Raw genomic sequence first — 6,000 nt, 5'->3', positions numbered from 1 at the left:
AAGACAGACTCCCAGACAAGACAGGCGCATAGGGCAAGATGACATACAGGGCTACAAGGAAAAATCCGTGGCAGCCCAGGAAATTTGAAGGAAAACATCTCATTACAAAGACATACGTCCGCTCCTAGAAGGATGAATGTTCAAAAAGGCCCATTTTAAAACATAAAGGCACAGAGGATGCACGGAACAAGGATCTATGAAAAGGGGTGGCTAACAACTGCAGATGCTGCTGCGACACCCCACTGTCCCTTTGCCACTCCACACAGTCTCAGAGAGCGAAAAACACTTCATTCCACCTTCCCTCGCTTTAAAAACAACATTAGTTGCAAAACAGTACTGGAATCCTCTTCTTACTCATTGAGCCTCTAGCTACCCCCGGCCAAATCCTTCCAGTGCTGGAATATGCATCCTAATGGGCTTGGCCAAATAAAGTCTTGCTCGATTTTGCCTCCATTATACTACCATCCAGCTCTGCCTTTCTCCAACTTGCACGAAGCATTTGAACACGTACAAATGTCCTGCCTCTAAGTTCTCAGGGACTTCCCACAAGACTAGCAACAACAACAATGCCCATCTACAGATTACAGACACTCAAGAAAATAGAGGGATCCCAACCTAGCTGACTATCACAATAAAACTTCACAGCAATCCAAAGACCAAATCCAATCCATTCATACAGCCTGAAGAATTTTGCTCCCCCACCACCCACCCCCATCCAGACAAACATTTTGGTTTTACACATGCAAATTATTCCTAGTTCTCACACTGACCACTTAACAAACATTCCAGGAGGGGAAGGGTTAACCGACACACACAGGACAAAACTCACATGACTGGCATACCAAGAAAGGGGCAAAAGGGAGGGGCACTCACAGCCGCTTCTCCCATTGTGGTCTTTTTTTTTTTTTTTTTTTTACCCTTTTCCTGTGCAAGATTTTTTAAAATCCCATCCCTTGCAGCCTTCCATTCCAAAGGTCCAACATAAATATACCCAGCTCAATAGACGTTTCGAATCAAAAGGCTTCATGGCTGCATTTCTAGGATCAAGACAAACAGTACTTCTCAACAATTCACAACTCTTTCACCATTTTGAGCTCAGTCCACCTCCGAGCAACAACATCCTCCAGTAAGCTATCCCTCTCAAGTCGGCAGGTAATCCGTTCTACATCAAACAATTCACAGAGTATACGTAGGACATAAAACATTAGCACCAATCACTCGCTTCGTTCATCTCTGCCTGCTTCCTTCACAAGAGAGCAGAACCGCGGATCAGAACTCCGCACTCGCTTCACGCTCCATTGCGCGTCTCAAGCAACCACGCACGTGCATACAAACACTCCACAACATAGGAAAGTTTAAAATGAGCTCTTAGCGATGTTAAAATATACACGGTACAGAGACTGAAACTTTGCAACACCTGTAGAAGAGGATAGCTATCAAATATGTAGCACTCCTGCTTCCTCAGCAAAGAGAGCTCAATTCCTAATAATATTATACGATAACATGATCTTATCTAGAATGCCATAATCCCTCACTCCGCGTCTCGGTCTAACAAAAATCTTGGTATTACACCACAATCCCTCAATGCACGTCTCAGTCTAAAAAGAATCTTGGGGTTATGGTTTCCCCGGTGCTCTGCTATTGTAGCAAGGAGCACCCATACAACACCACAACAGCAAATTCGCTATGTTACCAAAGGTCAGGCAGAGCCACCTCGTCATCCTGCGCAACTAGGGCACACGTATCCCCCCTCATGGACTGATGGGGTCTCAGCAAAGCGACCCTAACCCTTCGTCACCAAGTGAGGCGTCCCATCCACCATTTACAGACTCGTCCCCCCCGCTACTACCCTGCAGGCAAAACCAAATTATCCTGCCATACCATACGCAAATCACATACCTGGTCCGCCCGCTGATGGGCCGTCTCTCCCCCCGCAGCGATCGGGTAGAGATGGGAGGTTCTCCGGAAAAATAGCTTACCGGGGCGCGCCTTAGAACGTCCCACTCCCCACCGATCCTGCAGCCGGGCAGAGAGGGTGTCCCATCTCGGGTGCCAAATTACTTGGCGGAATCAAACCCTATAACCCAAAATGACTTAGAAAGCAGGAATGTTTGTTTCTGGTGCTGGGGTGCAAGGGGGTTCTCCTCCTAGCTTGCACACCGGGTAGCTTAACAAGCAGCTAATTCTACCATAAAGACTTGCACAGCTCTAAGCGCCTACTACATACTCCTCCCCTATACCTACTTCGTATTATACTTATTGTGAAAAGTTCACCCTAGTCTCAGGCCTGTGTAGTGGCTCCTGATGGTTGGGGACCCGGGTCTTACAGATCAAGCAGGAAGTCTACTTAGGGAGGAAAATTTTTCTTTTTTGAACTTTGCGCAAACTCCATCTCCTGGGGCTGTTTTCAAACTCCTGAAGCAAATGCCACCACCTTACTGTGTTCCAACAACCCACATACCAGAAAACTTCTGCTAGCTGACTGCTTAGTTATCGGCTTCCAATGTCCTCAAGGCAAATCACATCAACCTCTAACGAACACTCCCAACCCCCCTTGTCTGCTTTCACTCACCAATGGTGACGAAGGCATGTCGCCCAGTGACACCTAGGGCTACTTCTTCAGCAACGTACTCTACGCCCCTAGACTGCAAGGTTTAGGCATATCGGCATGTTCGCCGCAGAATCCTGCCGTGATACCTCTGCTGACTGTCATCACCTCTATGCATCAGGCAGACCAGCTCCAGCCAGATACAAAACACACACAGAACACCACCACACGCGACACCCAGGCCGTGAACATGGGACTAAAGAAAACTCATGCTAAAAAAAATGACTCCCGGACAAGACGTGCCCACAGGGCAAGACGACATACAGGGCTACGAGGAAGAATCTACAGCCCTGGAAAAGTGAACGACCGTGGCTCAATACTAAGAGACGTGGCCACAACTGGGAGCGTGAAGTAGCAGGAAGCACCATTTTAAAACCTAAAGACAAAGAGGACGCACAGAACGAGGCCCAGAACAGGGATCCAACAAAAAGCAGGACGACCAATCGCGAATGCCGACACAGGCTGAAAGGCTACAGCAATAGAGACATCTGACAGCAAACTCCCGAAACACGAGACCGATCCCCGCTTTATGATTGCAATGCAACAAAAGCAGTGCTTGACCAACACTGCATTGAAAAGTATAAGCCTTCGGCACCCTAGACATGGAGCCCAAGGCACGTCCAGCATGCCTTGAGCACAAAGAAGACATCAAGACCTGAAGAAAACTATGAGACATGGCGCACAGACTACAAAAACGAGATGACAACAGAAAAGGGCAGGAAGCCCCATTTTAAGACCTAAAGACGCAGAGGACGCACAGAAACGGAACAAGTTACAGAATAGGGATCCAAGAAAACAGACAACTAGCGATCGCAGAAGCCGACGCAGGCTGCAAGGCCGCAGCAAAAAGAGACATCTGGCCACAAACTTCCGAAACACAAGACCGATTCTCACTTTAGGATTGCGACACAAGAACAGTGGTGCCCGATCGACACTGCATCGATGAGTACAAGCATTCGGCACCCTAGACATGGAGCCCAAGGCACATCCGGCATGCCTTGAGTGCAAAGAAGACAGACACCTGCACAAAACTACGAGACGGGGCACACGGACTACAGAAACAGGACGACAACAGACACGGGCTGCAACTGCCCAGCCCGTGCTAGTTTTGGACTGAGAAGCAGGCCCCTCTGCCTTTACCCGCCCAAACGGGACTCCCGCTGCACGGCCCTCTCCCCTGTGTTACCTTTCAACCCCCTCCCTGCCACGCCCAACCTACTCCCCTCTCTCCCCTCTCCCAGTCCCGGTTCCTCAACTCAGCTTTCAGAAGACTGTGACTGAAGCTGTCCATGGCCAAAGCAGCTCGTATCGCATGGCTCAACTGGAACAATCCTGCAGTCACAGCGTTCCTCTTCATCATCTGCAAAAAAAAAAAAGAGGAAAATGGGGCCAACCATCGGCACCACACCACTCAGGGCCAACATCTTGGACTACACCATGACACCTGCTGCAAAAGCGCCAAGGCGATCTGCGCACCTGCTCCTTGCTCGCTCAAACATCAGGCCCTGCCGCTGCCACTGCCTGGGGCACCTACAGTTCCAAGAGACAAATTTACTTTTGTGCTTGCGAGAAAAAAAAAAACACTCTCTCATCCCTTCTCACTAGGGTCCAGCCTCACCTCAGATGCTCATCCCATTCCGGAGGCGGCCTGATTGGCAGCGGCGAAAAACACAAAGGCTCAGCTGAGTTGCTATAAGACGCTTTGCTCTGAGACACCAATTCAGACAGCCACCTCACCTTCTCAGACCACTTGTCGGCATGAAGCTCTGCCCCTCTGAGGCTGCATGCTGAACCTGCAGAAAGAGACATGCTTAGGCACAACACAACCACACAGGCAGCCCCCAGCAATTCCCATCTCCTGCTACGTTACCTTGACCGCTCCCCCACCCAGTCTGCACCATCTTCCACTGCCGTGTTGATGCCTGCGCTCCACCTGGAATACACGAACAGCAAAGCATGACTGTCCCATCATGGACTTCAAGATACCTGAACAATAACTGCTGTTTCACACAACTCACCGCTGTTCTCCTTGTCCAAGTCAGCTCCAGTGCCTCTATTCTGCTTTGCTCATTGCTCAGCGCTTGCTTCCATGTGAAAACACAAAATCCAAACCCATTATGTCGTCACACAGCCACCGGTCACATCTTCCCACCGACACCACAGCCGACTCGCCTCCCCTACAGCGCTCTACCCACAACTCCCTCAGCAAACTTTGGCACAGTCATTGTGCCTCCGCATCTGAAAGACACAATATCAAAGGAGTCACCTCCACACACAGCGACGCCTTAGCAGTTGTAGATCGCTCGCTTCCTTGTAGAGATTCCATCTCCACTGCACGCTAGAGCCAAGCAGAACAAACCCTCAACCAACCCCAAACCTGGAGTCCCATTCCCTTGGAACTTAACGCTGCTTTGCTACCGCTCCACTGCCTTCTCCTGCACAGCTTTGGTCATCCCCTCCGTGGCCGCAGAGCCAACCCGCCACATCTAGGGCTACTTCTCCTGCAACGTACGGTACGCCCCCTGACTGCAAGGTTTAGGCAGACCAGCATTTTAACCACAGAACCTTGCCCTCATACCTCTGCTCACTCTTATCACCCATATACATCAGGCAGAGAAGCTCCAGACAGACAGAAAACACACACACGGAACACCACCACACGCAAGACCGATGTCGTGAACCAGGGGCAAAAGAAAAGCCGCTGTAAGAAGAATGACTCCCAGACCAGACACGCCACAGGACAAGACGATGCACAAGGCTAGGAGGAAAAAGCTATAGCAACCCTGGAAAAGCAAAAGAACACAGCTCATTACAAAGGGATACGGCCGCAACTGGGAGGATGAACGTGCAAGAAGCCCCATTCAAACATCTAAATGCACAGAGCATGCACGGAACAGCGATCCAAGAAAACGGGTGGTTAACGATCGCGCAATGCCGACATGAAATCCCACGGTCACTTTGCCACTCCGGATGGTTTCAGAGGGTGAAAAACACTTCATTCCACTTTCCCTCTCTTTAAAAACAAAAGTAGTTGCAAAACGGTACTGCAATCCTTTTCTGACTCATTGAGCCTCTGGCTCCGCCTCCCCCCCCGCCCCAACCAATTCCTTCCAGCACGGGGTAAGATGCATCTGAATGGGCTTGCCCGAGGAAACTCTTGCTCGGTTTTGCCCCCATTAGACTACCTTCCGACTCCACCTTTCTCCAAATTCCACAAACCACTTAAACACTTACAAATGCCCTGTCTCTAATTTCTCCGGGACTTCCCACAAGACTAGCAACAACAATAATTCCCATCTACAGATTACAGATGCACAGGACAATAGAGGGATCCCAAGCTAGCCGAATAGCACATTAAAACTTTGTGATAGTCCAAACACCAAATCCGATCC

The 6,000-nt window shown here is 49.8% G+C and overlaps 1 long non-coding RNA gene across 1 annotated transcript; it reads right to left on the bottom strand.

Moving 5' to 3' along the window:
• Window positions 1–29: 29 nt before the first annotated feature.
• LOC128852039 (uncharacterized) lies at window positions 30–4,376 on the bottom strand. The gene is made up of 3 exons (XR_008449656.1): window positions 4,227–4,376; window positions 4,085–4,138; window positions 30–3,968 (listed from the first exon to the last, which is right to left on the bottom strand). It is a non-coding gene; the product is annotated as an uncharacterized LOC128852039 (long non-coding RNA).
• Window positions 4,377–6,000: the final 1,624 nt, after the last annotated feature.

The sequence above is a fragment of the Cuculus canorus genome, chromosome 4, assembly GCF_017976375.1.
Source record: "Cuculus canorus isolate bCucCan1 chromosome 4, bCucCan1.pri, whole genome shotgun sequence".
Taxonomy (NCBI): domain Eukaryota; kingdom Metazoa; phylum Chordata; class Aves; order Cuculiformes; family Cuculidae; genus Cuculus; species Cuculus canorus.
Note: the sequence above shows the minus strand (reverse complement) of the source record. Positions and strands in the feature narration are given on the sequence as shown.